The sequence below is a fragment of the Lygodium microphyllum genome, chromosome 5 (genome assembly GCF_053477565.2).
Source record: "Lygodium microphyllum isolate KBCC chromosome 5, Lygodium_microphyllum_v1.1.10, whole genome shotgun sequence".
NCBI lineage: Eukaryota > Viridiplantae > Streptophyta > Polypodiopsida > Schizaeales > Lygodiaceae > Lygodium > Lygodium microphyllum.
This window is the reverse complement of record NC_141139.1, coordinates 58,176,051-58,195,686: the sequence shown is the minus strand read 5'-3', so window position 1 is coordinate 58,195,686 and position 19,636 is coordinate 58,176,051.

Sequence of the window (19,636 nt, the reverse complement as noted above, 5' to 3'; positions counted from 1 at the left end):
AAATTTTAGGATACAAGTGACGAGGTGTATTATCCACAACTTATGGTGGAAGAACAATGTATCTTATTCTAAGAATAGTGCAACACATGTATGTACATCGTTAAAAATATTTTAATATTTGGAGTTTTTAGTTTTTGATATTGACTTCAATTTTCTTGCTTGTACTAGTTGGAATCTCCAATGATGGTCCACCTCTTGTTTCAATTTCTGCTTCCGAAAAATGTCAAAAAAATAATGAAATGGTTAGTATACCTTGGTTTATAGTCTTTTTCCATTTGATTGTCTCTAACACTTAACCTATGTTTTAGGACTATTTAAACTCAGATCATAGTTTTATGGAGCTACTACAAGGAATTCCATCTATATGAGGAATATATACATATATTCTTAATTTTTGTATACTTTTAAATTAAAAGACATTCCATTTTAAGTTTTACTTTTCTTGTATTATAGGGTTCATGTAGTAGTGAACACTCTCTTCCACAAGATACAATCCAAGATCTTGAGGAGGTTGAAGTAGCACGGAAAACTTTTCGTGTGCGAAAGGTATGCTTAGCCATCTCTTGATATTTTATTTTAATATATGCATTTAATAAATTATATCTAATTACAAACTTATTGTGATAAGATGAGTGAGAAAATGCAGCAAAGCAAGCAACAACAAAAGGAGAGTAAGGGCAAAAATAAGAAATTATCTAAGGTACTTCTTTGCATTTCTTTTTACTAAATGTGGCATAATTTAATTTTGTTAACTTTATTTTCTTGTCTATACTACAGGCTCTCGACCATGTTGAGCCATTAAAAAGTGTGGATCCTTCTAATATAGAATTGCCATCAAGAACTTCATCGGTAACTAAATGTTATTAAATATTAAGACAATAGAGTAGCTAATTAACTTATGATGTAGTAGCAAACTAATCTATGTTGTATTTCTAAAATGCAGGTTGTTAATGCCTTTGAAGAGGAAGACCAAGAAACCATTCTCCTCAAATATTTAGACATCCAATCCATTGATGAGCTATATGCATCATTAAAATCTACATATGGTGTTATTAAGAGAGATCCTACTTTTTAAGGAGGACTCAATGAGCAAACATTGCCAGCCATGAGAAAAGCTCTAGTGGATTGGTATAGAGAGAAAATTCACGTCACAAAAAATCACAATAAACCTTTGAGTATTGATGATATATGCATCTTGAATTGACCTCTTTATTAATGAAGATAACATCTTTTAATTCTTTCTATTATTTTAATTTATATTTTTTTCCATAATAGTAATTCTTAAAACTATCTACATGATTGCAACTAGTTTTCTTATATATAAATAATACTATATGATTAGTTCTAACTAGTCTGTTTATATAGTAAAATTTCACTACATGGATAACTAGAGAATTTTGAAATTCCTAGACAGGAATATTTTACTATATCACTAACTTGTAAAGTGTTCCACTTTTACTAATTGAGACTTTTTCTAGATACTTTGATAAGTATCTAGAAAATTTCTCTTTTTTTTCTATATGGATAGGTGTCTAAAGTTCCTTGTGAAGTAAATTGTGGAAGCGATGAAGGCCAAGTGTGCAACATCAACATACAAAGTGACAAAGACTAAGATGAGAAGAAGACCATGAGCGAGCTACTACGACGGCCAAGTGCCATAGGGAGCCGAAAGGATCATCAACCAGCAGTCGGCAAACTGCTGTTGAAGGGGGGCATTGAGAACATGCCGCTGAGAGCCAAAGTAAACGTCGATGAGTGCATTGGTGATGAACAAAAAACACAAAAAAGGTAACGTAGTTGAGGAAGATGACTAGAAGAGATGAAGATGATAAGACAACGACCGCACTGCAATCGTTACCTTCAGAACTCTGACACCATGATTTCACCCCGCCATCTACTGTAACGACAACTTTCTTGTCATCTCATTGCTTAGGCTGGTTACACACCAAGTAATGGACGGCCAACCCCCGCCCAGAGTGTGGGCATGCACATTTTGAAATTGGGCACAAACATGGGCGTCATACCTTTACACACCAAAGGGACACAGTTTGTAAAAAAATAAAAAAGAATAAACTTATAACTCTTTTGATTGGTTGCAAATGCAAAAAGTACACCCTTGTCCGCCACTTTACAAAGTGGGCAGGGGAGACTCCCCGTCCAAAAGTGGGCGGGGAGTTCACCTGTTTAACAGGTAAACAACAGGTCATGTCCTCTCCAGTGTGTAAAGGACTACGGACGCCAACCTTTAAATAAGTGTTTTGATTGGTCAAAGTTTAGAAAGTGGGCGGCCCTTTTTTGGTGTGTAACCGGCCTTATTATCAAGCTATCATCATTGCTCTTTTTCCAGTCTCGTTTTAAATCCCTAACGCTCATGGAAGAACGAAGTATGAATCTTGAATATTCCACAATTTGGAGCAAGCTGATACCACAAAAATATCAAGTTACGCAAAGAATAGAAAAATTGGAGCTTTTGAAGAATCAAAAAGAAGTACAAGGTTGATGAGTAATAGTGGTAAACTATATAATATGGTTTGTAAGAAGAGAGACAAACTACTCGAGAGAAGGAGACACACTTGATGAAGATCATTTTGACCGTTCATGGTGCATGGAAGAGGAGTGACAACCGTGCCGCGATAATCAAACCTTTAAAATGTTTTGGTGACGGAATTTTATTACTTGGAAGTGTCTATCTATGCTATTTAAGCACTTCAAAATTTTTCTTTGAAGTTAGTTTGTGAAATGATTCATTGAACTTCAATTATTCTATTCCTTATGTGAAGCAACCAAGAAATCTATGAGATCTTGGCATGAAACCTTTCGAATAAGAATCCTCACTATTCTTTCACTCCATGTATTATCTTGACTTGAATACTCTTCATATTCTTTTGCTTCCATCTTGCTAAGCATCCTTATGGCGAGCGACTATCACGAACTCCCACGCAAATCATGTGCAACACCTGGTGAACCCGATGAGAAATCATCACTTCTGATTATCGAGATGGGAGACTCTTCGAATACTCCACCTACTTCATCATTGAGTGCTTCTTCCTTTTCAACTAGTGAGATGAAGAATTTATTGCAAACTCTTTCTTCAGCCATTATGATGCAGAATCAACAAATGTAGTTATCTATGTAGCAGCAGCAGTTATATAAGTGACAATTGGATCAACAACGAATGCTCCATCAAGAACAAGAGTATACGCATGGTGCAACCAAAGCAATCGAGGCCATGATAAGTGAGTGAAAATTATTTAATGGCCGAAATGTCTTAGCCTATCTTAAAGCTTTGGAAATCCAAATGCACTTCTTCGGGGTTCCTACCGATTTGCGCAACTATTTCCTACGGCTAGTCACACCTTCTTTGCAGGTGAGAGTGATTGGTTTATTTGTGCAAGATTCTAACTGGAATGTCTTCAAAAAGGCGCTCAAAGATGAATATTTTCTAGAGGATTGTGGTTTTGCTACGCGGAAGACATTCAAAGAATGGGTCTATCAACCCAACAAAGGACTTGTTGCTTTCAAGTTATTGCGTGAATTTGAAGAAAGTTACAACTAGTTGGATGCACTTAAGCAAATAGCCCGAAACTCAGAGAAAGTGGAGTTATTCTTGTAGCAGGCAGCTAATCCTGCACTTCAAGATGAGTTGGCATAGCTTCTTGAATACCGTACTTAGCCTATGGGATTAAAAACGGATTGGCAAGATGCTGTTGATGCAATTTACAAAACGGTATGCAAACACCTGTAGCAATGTCTTCTCTTGCCTCGACTTCTCCTACTTCTCCTGTTGCTCCTTCCACTTCTTCTCCTACTTCTCATCCCATGTCTATGCCTACTTCTATAACTATGCCTATGCCTATTCCTACTGCAATTGTCACACCATTTGCCAAACCAACTGTTGAAGACATGGTGGAGAAAATTTCAAAGAACGTGAAAGATCTTCAAATTAAGATGACTAGAAGAGAACATAAACCATTTAACCCATCTTCAATTTCAGCCACCCCATCCTCTTCTTCTCCTATAAATTCTTCCAGAAATAATCGCGTTCACCATTTCATATGGTGAGATAATCCAGACCATGAGCGTAAGGACTGTCAAGACTTTAAAGAGGCAAAAAGACTGAAGTTGGTGGTGTGGAAGGACAGGACGGTATATTTTGGAGATATAGAGCAACCACTTAAAATAAATTTTGGCAAAGGAGGTATGAAGAAATTATTGGAGGAATCTCTCTCTCTTACGTTCTTCTGATGTGAAGCAAGAGGCGGCAAGAGAAGCTGCTACCTATGGTCTTCAATTGGAGTAGTTGTGCAAAGATAAGTCTCCTTTATGGTCGTATGCAACTGTAACGTGTCCACTAGGATCATCCAGGACACGTCTTAGCAGTCCATCGGAAAGGATGTCTAGAAAACTCCGCCCGGCACTCCCATGGAATGTTATGGGTTTTGCAATCTAGGTCTTCCCGTGTCTGCCCCGTAGCGGAAGTATCCTGGCCGTTCCCACTTAGGATCGACCTGAATTTGGGTTTTCTTGTTTGGTCATTAGCTAGCAGCAACTAGCATCAGACCCGAGCGAATTACTTTACGCAGAAACGCCAGGTCCGAAGCGGATTCACGCTGCACTTGGTTCAAGGAGAATGGGAAACGAGAGGGATGCAATGCTCAACCTCTCTGCCATAAGGCATAGTCCCATTCCGTTCCCCTAAAACAGCGTGAATCGGGTAACAGGTAAATCTAAGTCATTCTTCTCGTTATTTGCTCGGCGATGATGATCATCCCTCTGTTCGTTGAAGTTTTTTGAGAAAAGTTCCCGGCTAACCGGGACCACCCATCCATAGGACGGACCCATGGTCCATCCTCCGCACTTTCCTTGGTTTGTTTTAGTTATGTAATTACCTACCACATTAATTTGACATATAACAAACAGCTTCTTTGATTAACCCTGTTAAGCACTGGTTCCTTCACGTAATCTTATCACAGGACATAAAGAAAACAATGTCAAACAACTTCTTTATTATCATTTTATCCTTTTATCTTTGAAATACAAGGAGTTCCGCCCGTAGGCTTGTTCATAATCCGCCCGAAGGCTATCCAGTAATCCGCTAGGGATCACTAATCCAAGCTTCTGCCCGTAGACTAGTATGCGGGCCTCGAGATCCAATCCCGAGTCACGTTAGCCTCTTGTGCAGGGCCCGGAAGGCGAGGGATTTACGGCCAGAGCCCCCCCTGGCACCCAAGCGTCCTCCTGCTCCAAGTAGAACTCAACGGAGAGACCTCTCACGGCGGGTTCGGTCCACGTTCCCGGCGCGGTCAACAACCCCCTTGGATAGGGTCAGGCAGGCAGTCGGGGGTAACTGAAGCTGCCTCTCCCTTCAGGCCTTCAACTTGAAGCATTTATATATCTTTTCATCCTTTAGTTCCTTGAGCAAACAATGCAAACAGTGCTTTCTAAACTGTTACAAGCACAATCAATTCCAGTGGTTGTTTATTTGGCCATCTGTTAAAAAGTGAATCTTTCTCTCCGAATGCATCCAGCATTCGATCTGGGATCAAATTGCGACTTGGCAAGATCCCCAAGGGTTTGTTTGTTCCCCCTTTTATCCTTGGGTTAGGGCCATACCCTGTTAACCCAACTTAACCAATACCTTAGGTAATAGTAAATCCTGGCGACCATGTCGCTTCAATTTATTGATTGGTCATTTGCTTCCAGGCAAATACCTAACTCTCCTTTTACTTGGCAATTATTCCCCAAGAAAGGTGATGTAACAGGATGATTACTCATCCTCTTGTAAGTTAAATTTGCGCAATAACTTGCCAACCTCATTTCAAGAAATGACAAAACTCTCTTGTGGACAAGTCACAAGTCTATGCGATGTTGCAACTTTTTGCACATGTGTTGCATCTATTTCACGGGATCATTTCACCCGTTGAATGGCGTTTTCTGGTCACGGAATTACCTCCAGCCGAGTAGCAGGGTTTAGGGTGTCTTCTTACCCAACCCATTCCTAATTATATTGGGCCACGGTCCTAGGAATTTCCAACTCAGTCGGAGTTTTATCATTTGAACGAGTGATCCCTAGGATAGAAACCTTAGATCGTTTTATGCATGAGCATCCAATTGACTCAACATTTCGTGAATGTGGGTATGATCTTTGGGTTTGAGGGTTTTGACTTGGCAACAAGTGTAAAACTAGGTCGACTCCTTATCGTACTAAACCCAAGTGAGCACTTGGGATATTTGTCATGTCGACTGAACCATACCCATGTGAATCCTTTGTGACTAGGTGATTTGGGTAATTCACTATGCTTGTCTCGCGACAAGGATGAATCCTTCCTAGAGATAATAAAGTAGATCTAAAGGAGGAAAAATAGTTGCAACTACCGCAATACATGTAAACATGTGATTCATTGCTTCTACGCATCACATGGTTCACAATAACTCTATCTTTCCTTGGTATAGTAAAAATACATGATAATCTGGGTACTAACTTTCCTAGGACCTACTAGGACTTACATCAAATAACCATGCCTACAACCTTGTTGTCTACACTTTAGAATCTCATGCTTTGACAAACCAAGCAACCTTTCCTAAATGCGGCTCCTGATGAATGACATTTCTGCATGACGACTATGCAATACGCAACTTTCTCCTAGCCCAATGTAGTCAATGAAGCTCGTACAAAACTAAAACTAGTGTTAACTTATTCCATTTTACATGCCACTTGCAAGTCCATAGATCATTTTCGTGCTCTTCTATTTCTTTCCGAATAACATCTTATGGGTGTTAGCTTTTTTCTCATGAATCATTACAAGGAAGATTTATCTAAAAATGTGACATGCCATTAATCTTTCCATGCCTAGTAAAAAGGTGTACCTCAATAATTTCAACCTTGTAATGAGGCAACAGTTGACCTAGGCTCGTCACTTTTGAATGCACAAAAGGAAACTTACTGATAAGGTCCTACAAATGCATAGACACCTTATGCTCTTTTCATTCATTCCATTGAACGTACCAATGATCAATTTTCATATCTTAAGCTATTTCTAATAAATGTTCAAATAGCCAATTCATTTTCCAATTGCATTTAACTTGACTAGTTGAATTTGAACATGCATGAGTGCTTCCTAATCCATGAAGTTATCGTGATTAATTCAATACTTTTGTGTGGAATCCAAATAGATCAAACCTGGACTTGTGGTCTCCGGGAAATATCCACGTAAATACTAGGAGAAGATCCTCTCGCAGGCGCGTCTTGTGACTTTTTAGGGCCCATTGTAGGCATGATTTTGGCTTCCGGTTTGCCTTCGCGGTCTATAAATTTACTCGCCTTAGTATGCAGCCTCAAGATCTTGCCCTTCTCCCTCGTACGCAGGAGATCCCTTCTAAAGTGCGGATCCTTGAAAAAGAAATACCGGCTTGTGGGATTTGGCTTATGGAAGGCCTTAGGGATTGGAACTTGGGCCTTTTGCAGAAGAGCTGTGGAAAATGAAACTTAATAAGTGCTTGCGGGAATTGGGGCTTCCTCGAGCAAGCTTGTGGGAATTGAAGCTTGTTATGGGAAGGAGCTCTTGCGAATGGGCCTTGCAAGAATGGGGCTTTAGAGTTCTTCTTCTCCTTCCCAAAAATCCTAGGCCCAGCCTTGTGGGTGATTGGTGGGAAGGCTCGTAGGCTTCCCCTTCTTCTCTTCAAAGTCCGGGCTAGGGGGCTTGTGGGTGTTGCAAAGGGAAAGGGGTTTAAAAGGAACCCATGGGGGTAATATGGACTTGTGTGGGGAAATCCATGGGAAAAGGCCTTAAAAATCGGGGCTAATATGGATTTGCGGTGGTTCCAATAGGAAGGGGGCTTAGAGAAGCCCCCTTAGAAGCTTCCTAGAGAAGCTTCTAAGAAGCTTCAGGAAACTACGTGGCGTGGAGATAAGGATTTGGGAGGCGTTCTGGTCCTACTCGACGGCAGGGCCCTCCTCCACGGACGGCATTGTGGCCCTCCCCTCCTTCACAGCCGCCTTCCCTCATGGCGCCCCCCCTCCTTCACGGTCGCCCTCTTCGCGGCAGCCTCCGTTACGGCAGCCTCTTCATGGGCCCCTCCTTCGCGGCAGCCTGGCGACCTCCCCCTCCTTCACGGCAGCCTGGCAACCTCCCCGCTTTCTTCACGGCAGCCTGGTGACCTCCCCACTTCCTTCCTTTCCCCAACGGCGGGGGCAGCAGCATCCTCTCCTCCTTCTCACAGCACCGTCCCTTCCCCCCTCATCTCTCCCTAACGGGAGTTCATATAGGCAAGGGGGGGGAAAGGGAAGCTCCACCACGTGGAGGACTCGTGCCCTTCCCTCCTCATGCATTCCCTACTCACTCTTCCTTAGGCCATACCTCCCCACACTCCCTCTCCTCCAGCCATGCATCGGCTGGGGGAAGGGATAATTTAAAAAAATTTGCCTAAAATTTATCCAATTGCCCCTTCAAAAAGGGTGTTCCCTCGCGGCTTTTACGGTCTTCAACCCCAGCCTCTAATTCACAATGTGGAGGCCTCATTTTTGAGCGTGAATGGTATGGATTTAGCTACCAATAATACGATGTAGGGGATACCCTTGCACAGGATTTACACGGCGTGCGGGAAGTCAATATTTACGGTACGCAGTGTGCGGGAATATTACAGCACTGCATGTAGAAAAGAAAGGTAAAGCTTCATCATCCAAAATTTCATTCATAGGAGACATAATTAGAAAAGGGACTAGATGGAATGATCGCGTAGATGTCTTCTCTATCTATGCTTACATTGCAAAATCTCAAGGAATTGAAGCACTTGTTGAAAAAAAGTGTAAAATAGATAATGATCAACCTAAAGGATTGAAGAGGGCAACTAGGAGGAATGAACGAGTTCTTTAGCCTTCCTCTTCAGGACCTGAGCAGAGTATGGCCGATGTGCAGAAGCCAAAAGTACAAGAAGACCAAAAGGCCCCAAAGACAAAGGATTTGAAGCCAAAAAAGCAACCTGGATTCAAGCTGCTATTCGACGTCGAGACATCCACAAACTTGAAAAAAGTACTTGAGGATCAAATTCTTAATTGCAAAATTTAATTTACACTTGGAGACGTATTGGGGATTGCTAAAAGAGAGTTTCTTGATGTTATTATTGATATCATAAAAAGAAAACAACAAATTATTGAAGAGCCAATGCAGGATATGATCCATCGAGAGGCTTTAGTTGTTGCCGAAGCTATTCTCTATGGGTTGTAGATTGAGGAGATTGATTCTGAAGAGGAGACTATTGAGGAGCCTGCAGATGGAGCTCTATGTATGTAGTCCAAGAAATATCTTCATCCTTTACTTCAGGCCGTACAGTATGATTAGAGTGAAGATGCACCTAGATTGGTGCCTTGTAGCCATTTTTCTCGAAGTCAATGGGCTCGTGCGACTAAAGAAACTTTCATCAAGCTTGGTGAGACTTAGATTTCTTGTGTTTCTCTTTTGGATCATTGTTCTGAGATTAATGTATTGTGTGAGGTTTATATGATACTTGTAGATGGCTAGTTGATGTAGATTATGGTTGGCGTATGCATGCGGCCAACAACACTACAGGAGATTTGTATGGTGCTTGTCCAAATATGAAGGTTTTTATTGGAGATGTGGGTGGGTCTTATCATTTCTTTGTATAAAAGTTTTGTTCTTATCCTATTATTTTGGGGCAGCCATTTATTGCTGAGTCTCGGATGGAGACTAAAGTTTTGGATGATGGATCTGCCTATGCACAGATCCAAAGCAAGGACAGTTCATGACTTTTTGCATCAATCATCAATGGAATAAAGATTCTTTGAGGGATTCCTGTCTTCCAACAAGAGAGTGAGATGTTTGCTAGGTACCACTGTCTTACGAGACGATGGTGGTACAAGTCAGGAAAAGCTCTCGCCTCCTAGTAGTGGAAGTTTTTTCTCATGTGTTTATGGTGCATCCATTGAAAGTACTTTGTGTATTCAATATATTTAAGACATGCCTAGAGCTGCCAGGCAGTATGTAAAAAGAAAAGAAAAAGAAGTGATGATTGCAAGTGTTTTGCAAGAAGAAGACTCGATAGATGGTCTCTATGATAGCCTTTCATGCTCACATACCATGGAAGAACTTTTGGTATTGCTAAATGCTAATAATCAAGAGTTGTCATATGTCTTATAGGTTCATTCTCTGGCAATGTATTGCAAAATTTCTGATTTCATGATTCAAAAGAATTTGGGTGCTAAGGATTCTCAACAAAAAGTATTCCTTGTTGACATATTTCAACAAAAAGATTTGGGTATTGCCATTTATACACAACAAAATTTGTGTTTACCAAGGTATTTTCATTAATGGGTGAAATTTGCAGGTTGTAGCAATGAAGCTAGAGTTCAGAAAAAATATAAGACAGTTGACAAGAAGGTTAGACCACTTGCAGGACCCCTACCTTTGGATAGTGACGAGATGATTAGGAGAGCTACCATACAACCTCCTTTGCAAGATCCTGTAGGAATCGGACATAAGTTTTCAGCTGAGACATTGAAAGAGATGAAGATTGGGACCGAAGATTTTCTATTTCCTAAAGAGGTAAGATGTTTTGAAGAGATGTTACGCAAATATGAAAAAGCTTTTGCTTTCTTTCCATAGGAGATTGGATGCGTTGATCCTAGGGTTGTGACGCCTATGGTTATTTTTACCATTCCGCATGTCCCTTGGAATCTTTGACCTATTCCTATACTGAGGGCTCACTTTTTCAAATTGGTAGAGCTTTTAAATGAGCAAATTAGGATGGGAATTCTAGAGCCATCGTCAGCTCCATATTCCAATAGGTGGTTCACAGTTCCTAAGAAGAATGGGATACTCAGACTCATACAGGACCTATAGCCAGTAAACAAGGTCACTATTCCAAGAGGTGGTTCACAACTCCTAAGAAGAATGGGACACTCAGATTCATATAGGACCTATAGCTAGTAAACAAGGTCACTATTCAAAATGTTGGTGCTTGACTTATTGTGGATGAGTTTGCTGAAGCTTTTACTTGACGTGCTATCTATTCACTTGGCGATCTTTATTTTGGATATGACCGATTTCCACTTTCCCTTGAGAGCAAAGATTTGACTATGATGAAGATACCTCTAGGCCTTGTCTGAATGTGTATGCTTCCATGAGGCTTCCGCAAGGTGCTACTCATTCGGTTGCCCATATGATAAATGGGATTAACAAGATTCCATGAGATTTTTTTCTTGAGCTTACTATGCCTTCCATTGATGACTTATCTATCAAGGGTTGTTTGGAGGAAGGTAAAGATGATTCTTTAGATGACCATGGACGCAGATTCTTTGTGGCTTCACATATTAGAGACATTGAGAGGATTCTTTGTAGACTGGCATAAGTGAATTTGACCTTGTCAAGGTTGAATTCTATTTTTGGAGATAGAGAAGTTTTGATTGTTGGTCATATGTGTGGATATTATGGTAGGAAGCCTTCTCTTGCAAAGTTTTATGCCATGGAGAAGATTGCTAATACTTGCTCTTCTACTTCGAAGGTTCGTAGGTCTCTTGCAACCTGTGTATTCTATCTTATTTGGATTCCTCATTTTGCTCATATTGCAAATTATCTCTACCAGCTCATGAGGAAAGGGCAACGTTTTTCTTGGGAGATAAAGAATACTAAAGCTGGTGCACAAATTGGATGCTGTATGCATGCATAGCGAGCCTTGAAAGATCCCCAAGAACAAAAGAAATCCACTTTTTCACAAAAAACAAGAGAGAAAACTTGCACAACATGAAGCAATAAGACCAATTGGGTACAATCTCCCCCCGTGCCTTGTTTGAGCCCTCCTCAAAGTATGTATTTGATATATTATTCATCTCCAACCTCAAAAAATAACCCAATTTACAATTAGCACGCTTTAGCTTTTGTGTTTGCTTTTGTTCCAACAAATATTTAAATCGTGCACCCATATGCATACAAAATAATAAATAAATATCAGGCGCTTCAATAAGTAAGCGCATCAAAATAAATATTGGAACCTCGCCTAAGATGCGTGCCCATCAAAAATGATACTTTTTTTCTAAATAACTTGAATACATGCTATCACCCCGTGCTTCCCAACGCCACCGTTGCCTGCTCTACACATCATCTGAAGCATTCACAATTGTTGTAAAATAATAAAATTAAACCGACAAAAGTGAATATCTAGCAGTCTTCAACTAACAAAATAAATAAATTGGTTAGAACTCAATCCTAACCTTAATTTATTACGAGTGCACACTCTAAACTCATAAACGTCCATTAATTTAAATATGTATTTTGCGGAATCACCCGCTATGGAATCACCCACTTGCACATTAAATTAACAAAACGCCCGAAAAGGACAGGCATCCCCATTGACTTTTTGGACAAGGAATCCACATTGTGTATGAGCCTCGGCAATAAATATAATTTTACAGAATACATCGTGGAATATGCCTCCTCATATCATATCCCCGGGGTGGGATAGCAATTGTCCTCAATTCCTATTAGCTCAATGTGAAGCGAGTAGTGAGGGGTAAGCACTTAACTCTTGAGCGTGCATCCATTGAACCTCTTCAACAGGATAATTTTTAAACTTAACCAAATATCTAGAATATCTACGGCCAGTTCTAGTGCTCATAAAGTTAGTATCTAGAATAGTTTTCGGCTCAAGGATTTCAGTTTCTTCTTCTAACAAAGGAGGGTTTTCATAGACAAGATGTACAGGTAATTACCCTCTAAAAGGTCGTAACAAAATAATATGAAAAGTGTTTGGATTTTCTAGTATTGTGGTAATTCTAGTTTAAATGCATTGTCATTGATTTTGTGAATGATCTTGAAAGGTCCATAAAATCTAGGAGCTAACTCTAGAATAGGGTGTTTGTCTACATTTTGTAATCTTTGCTTTTCAATACGTAACCCAACATAATCATCAACTTTGAAACTCATAGCTTTTCTTTTCTTGTTGGCTTGTTTTGTGTATGATTGTTGGGCTTTCGCAATCATATCTTTAACTTCATTAAAAATAGTAGCATGCATGTTAGCAATATCATCAACAGGTTGAACTTCCTTTGACAATGATGTAACAGGTGTAGGTAATCTATGTCCATAAATAATTTCAAATGGTGCTTTCTGTCTAGCTGTATGTGGTGTGTTATTGTATGCAAACTGAAGTTAATGTAAATGTGTATTCCATGTTTTTGGTTTTGAAATTGTGTATGTACGCAAAAGATCTAAAATGGTACTATTAGTAGCTTCTATTTGCCCATTTGTTTCAAGATGAAATGCAGATGAAAAATCAATCTTTGTTCCTAAATTAGCAAACAAAGTTATCGAAAAATTATTGCAGAATCTAGAATCACGGTCAGAAATAATAACTTTTGGTAAACCATAATTAGTGAAAACAATTTTTAAGAACAATTGAGTAGCTTGAGATGCAGTTAACGTTTTCTTGCATGGAATGAAATATGCTTGTTTGATAAACCTATCGACAATAGTCCAAATCATGTCATGATTCGCTTTGGTGTTAGGCAAACCAGTGATAAAATCCATTGAGATCTGTTTCCATGGTCGTTCTAGAATTGGTAAAGGCATTAATAAACCATATTATTTACCATGGTGTCTTTTAACTCTTTGAAAAATTAAGCATTCAGATACAAAGTTAGATACATTAGATTCCATGTGTGGCCAATAAAAATCTTCAATTAGTGTACACAAAGTAGAAATAATTCCTCTATGGCCTTGGTATGGGGGACAATGAATTTAATGTAAAACAAATGATCAAAATGGAATAGTTATACATAATCTTTTTTCATAAAACATAAATCCATTAGTGTAGGACAATGAATCAATGGGAATCCAGTTATTTACAACTAATTTATTCTAATCAGCTTGAAAACTAGGGTCTTGGTCATAAGTATCTTTCATAGGGAGAAGAGAGTCAAAAGATATCATAGAGATATTATGAATAGTGAGTCTTCTACTTAAAGTATCGGCAACAACATTTTCTTTTCTGGGTTGATATTGTATGAATGGATGAAAACTTTGAATAAAAGTAACCCATTTGATGTGTCGGTCAGATATTTGTGGTTGACTAAGGATATGTTTAATGCTTTGTTGGTCAGTTTTGATCATGAATTCAGATTCCATTAAATAGTGTTTCCATTGACATAAAGCTTGTACTACATCTAGCAATTCCTTATCATAAGTAGAATATTTAAGCTCAGAGGGTTTAAGTTTGCAGCTAGAGTAGGCTATGGGATGAGAGTCTTGCATAAGGAGGAGTGCTCCTATTCTAGGTCCACTACCATCAGTGACTACTAAGAAAAATTGTCTATTGAAGTCAAGTAATTGCAATATAGGAGCATGAGTTAAAGCACGTTTCAGTAAATCAAAGGACTTTTGTTGATTGTCGGACCAATGATACACAATGCCTTTCTTTAATAATTTTGTCAAAGGTAATGCAAGCAATGAAAAATTCCTCACAAATTTTCTGTAAAAGCTAGCAAGACCTAAGAAAGAACATAATTCGTGCACATTTTTAGGTATCTTCCACTTCCAAATTGCTTCTATCTTTTTAGGGTCAACTTTAATACCTTCAGATAGAAACAATATGTCCTAGGTATTCACTTTGTGTTTGGAAAATTTTACTCTTTTCAGGATTAGCATATAATTGATTCTCTTTCAATAATTTGAAAAACCAAATATAAATATTCATAATGCTCATTCTCATTCTTACTGAAAAGCAATATGTCATTAAAAAAAACAATGACACAATGTTGATGCTTCAAAAATATGTGATTCATCATACGACTGAATGTGGCTGGTGCATTAGTTAAACCAAAAGGCATAAGAAGGAATTCATAGTGTCCAAATTGTGTTCTAAATGTAGTTTTGAATATATCATAAGTGTCGAATCTTACTTGATGGTATCCAGATTTAATATCTATCTTGCTAAATATTGCAGATCCTTGTAGCTTGTCCATAAGATTATCTACCCTAGGAATCGAATATCTATTCTTAACAATGATCTTATTTAGGACACGATAATCAATGCACATGCGATAGGTATTGCTTTTCTTCTTCACTAATAGGATAGGTGCACCAAATGGAGAACTACTAGGTCTAATGAGTCCTCGAGTTATCAATTCTTCAACTTGGGCTTGAATTTCTTTCTGTTCAATTTGGTTATGTCTATATGGTGCTTTACATGGTGGTTTTGATCTAGGAATTAGGTCTATTTTGTGATCTTCGGAACGTATAGGTGGTAAGCCAGGTGGTAAGTCAGCAGCAAAACAATCTTAAAATTGTGAAAGAAATTGTGTGTGCCTAGGATGCATCTGATTTTCTTTATCTACAATTTCATTCACCCATATTAAATAAGATTTGCTACCTTTTTATAATGCAGGTTTAGCCTATATGTGACTAAGCAATGGAAAATTATCGAAAATTTGTATACCACGCAATGTGATTTGTTTCCCATTAGAATGAATCGTCATTGAATGCGTGGAATAATCTATATCGGGATTGTACTGATGATGCCAAGGCATTCCTAAGATAATGTCACTAGATTGCAAAGGCACAACTAAGAAACTTCTACGTTCAACATAATCACCAATTTTAATTTCTAAGTTATGCACTTCTTGTGCTCCATTGTATCTAGTGCCTAAAAATGCAGCCTTGATACGTTAATGTGTAGAAATAGTACGTAAATTCAATTCTTTGACCAATTTTGCAGAAATAAATTAGTATGTGCTCCCATCATCATGTAAATAAGTATTTTCTTTACCATGAACAAGGCATTTATCATTAACAAAGAATGCGGATTTGGCATATCTGGTAAAGTATCTGAACTAGTACTGATATCGTCATTGTCTTCCGTAAAATCTGGCATTTCTTCATGTTCTTTATCTTTTGTCACTCCCAAATAATTGATGTGTACAGTTGGATTTTTGGATTGACAATTCGTCGTTAGATGTCCAGGTTGATGACATTTGTAACAGACTATGGGCTTGGCTTTAGATACATTATTGGTAATAGCGGGAAGTTTAAGAATGATGGGATTTGGATGGAGAGATGGCTTAGGGTTTGGATTTGTGTTTGATAGTAAAGCAGGTGGTCGTGTCCAAGATTTACAGAATGAAGATGGAAGGAAATGATTTTGATTGAATCTTTGAAAATTTGAATTGAATTGTTTTGAACCAAAGTTACCATTAGTTTGAAATTGTTGTGGTTGCTTCTCTCGTCCTCAAATTTTTGCTTCAGTGTCATGGGCCAAGGAAATTTCATCTTCGAGAGTCGTTGGCTTGAACATGTTTACCTCCGCATAAAAATGTCCAAGTAAGCCAAACATAAACTTGTGTTTATGGGTTGCCTCAAGTACATCTTCAAGCATTCGTAGTTGTAATAAAGCATTTAAAAAATGCTCGGTATATTGTGAAATAGGCTCACGATCCCTCTGTTGCAAAAGATCCCATTGTTTGAATGCTTTTTCATGGAATTGGGGTGGAAGGAAATTCTACAAAAATTTCTTTTGTAAAGTCTCCCAAGTAGTAGGACAATCAATTCTCATGCGGACATTAGTCCACCATAGGGATGCTATGTCCACTAGATGATTAGTGACACAATTTTGTATTTCTCATCATACTGTTCTTCATGGAAATAATCATCAAATTGACTGATAAAAGCAAGTATAGTCTTTCCATCACGTGACCCATTGAAAGAACGAAATTTGAAATTTCTTTTACTTATCTTTGTTTCTTTCCGAATAGATTGCTCTTCAAGTGTTACATTGATTGTACGTCGTATAAGATCTTCAGATTGCGGTCCATCTTGGTCGGGTTGTAGATTGGCCAATTGAGCTTGCAAAGTTTGATGTGCTCTTCATTCCTCTTGAAATTGCATCATAATCAAATCTTGTTTTTGATCCATCATTGGTTTGGGTAGGTCACCTTCGGCTATAAAATCTTCCATGGTTTGATTGGACATCCTGCAAAATTCCAAAAGACCTCACACACTCAAAATCTTGTTAATGGGATGAGCGTAGCTCAAAGTTGGGTTTACAAGGCTTATTTCTTTTTTTTAAATGGCTTTTTGTAATATTTCTTCTTTGCAGATGCAGATTTTGATGTCATGGTCTTCTTCCAAGAGGATATTCATGCGTGCAAACTGCGCATAGCAATCTGTTTATTGGAATTTGGCTCTGTTAGTCCACATGTGTGAATAAGGGCTTGCCAGAAGGTTGAAGACAAATTTGTGTTTGATCTAGTGGAAACTACCGCTATGGGAGATTTGAAATTTAACTTTGAAACTTTGTAAGGTTGAAGCTTTAAGCTTTAAGTATTTAAATCTTTAGCTTAATCGTTTTTTTTAAAACCAGGACGACAACATCTTTCAAATGACATGGATGGCAAGGAGTACATCTTGCCGTCGCGGACATCGAAGTTTATTGGATATAAGCTTTTTAAAAAGATTATTAAGCTTTCTAATGAAACTTTATGAGTTGATGAAGAAGCTTTTCGCATGGTCCTCTACCTCTAGATCCGGTCCTTCACGATCCAACAACGTAGCAGGGGGTTCTTTACTGCCAGGAACACGCTGCTATTGACGGATTGTCACGAGACTAACTATAGAGCTCGATCGTTCCAGGAGCTCCGCCTTCGTGCAAGATGGTAAGCGATTGGAAGCTCTCGATCTCACCTTCGCTTTAATACCATTGGTGCACAGATCAGGCGCTGTATGTGCGTGTAGCCAGCGACGGAATGTCCCCAAGAGCAAAAGAACTCCACTTTTGCATAAAAAACAAGAGAGAAAACTTGCACGACATGAAGCAATAAGACCAATTGGGTACAATCTCCCCCCATGCCTTGTGCGAGTGCTCCACAAAGCATGTATTTGATATATTATTCATCTCCAAGCTCAAAAAATTAGCCCAATTTACAATTAGCACGCTTTAGCTTTTGTGTTTGCTTTTGTTCCACTAAAGATTTAAAGCTATTGGGCACCCAAAGAGTCGGGCTGTGCCCAAATACAATGTCCAATAACAAATATTTAAATCGTGCGCCCATGCGCATACAAAATAATAGATAAATGTCAGGCGCTTCAATAAATACATGCGTCAAAATAAATATTGGTGCCTCACCTAAGATGCTCGCCCATCAAAAATGATAATTTCTTCTAAATAACTTGAATACATGCTATCGCCCAGTGCTTCCCAATGCCACCGCTGCCTACTCTACACATCAATTGAAGCATTCACAATTGTTAGAAAATAATAAAATTAAACTGACAAAAGTGAATACCTAGCAGTCTTCAGCTACAAAATAAACAAATTGGTTAGAACTCAATCCTAACCTTAATTTATTATGAGTGCGCGCTCTAAACTCATAAACGTCCATTAATTTAAATATGTATTTTGCGGAATCACCCGCTATGGAATCACCCATTTGCACATTAAATTAACAAAACACCCAAAAAGGACAGGCGTTTCCATCGACTTTTCACACAAGGAATCCACCTTCTGTATGAGCCCCCACAATAAATATAATTTTACGAAATCCATCGTAGAATATACCTCCTGGCATCAAAAGCCATCTAGAAATTAAAGAAATTATTGACAGCTGCTCCGAACTCTTCGAAAGGCAGATTATGAGTGTGGGAGACCTATCGTTCTTACTGTTAATACTAGTCCTATTGGCATTGGATGGACTGTAGGCCATGGACTGTAGGCCAAGATGATGTAGATGGAAATATGTATGCTATTCGGTTTGGGGAAAAAGTCTTAAACGAGTGACAATGAAGGTATCCACAAGTTAAAAGAGAGCTCTTGGAGATGTCATGGCTCTCAAGAATCATAGAGAGTACTTCATTGGAGCTACTGTAGTGGTAACAGTTTACCTCTTCTAGGTATGATCATGAGTTGTTCTACTCTAGATATTGCCATGCTTAAGTGGATTGGATACATAAAATTCATGAATCCTGAGTTCAAGCATATAGCAAGTAAAGACAACCTAGTAGCTGATATGCTTTCACGAGCAAGGTATGAAGATATGGATTTTTCTTACATTGATGATGTTGATGATGGGGCTGATCTTTCAGCCATGCATGCTGGTCATATTTTTCATGAGTCTTTTTTGGAAACCTTTGATGAGACTTTGTATATAGGAGAGTATTTACAGATTGGACATTATTTGAGTACCATGTCTAGACAAGATGGATGGACTAATGCAGATTTCAAAAAGATTAGAAGAAAAGCTTATGGTTTCTACTTGCAAAGTGAGATACTTTGGAAGCATCCACGAAAGCAAGGAGGACAACCATTGAGAGTTGTTTCTGAAAGAGCTTCACAGGTTCATATCATGAAAGAATTCCATGAAAGTCTTTGGGTTGGGCATCAAGCTATTTGGGCAACCTAAGAGAAGATCAAAGATCTCTATTGGTGGAGAGGCATGTATAGAGATATCTCACAGTTTGTTGAGACATGCCATGATTGTAAGTTATTCTCTTTAGTGAGGCATAGAGATGAGCTTCATTCGACCTACCCATTATGTATTATTTACAAGTGGGTTCTTGATCTGATTACTATGCGTGTTGATTTGTGGCAGATGCACTACATTGTTTTAGCGTGAGAAGATCTCACAAATCAAGCAGAA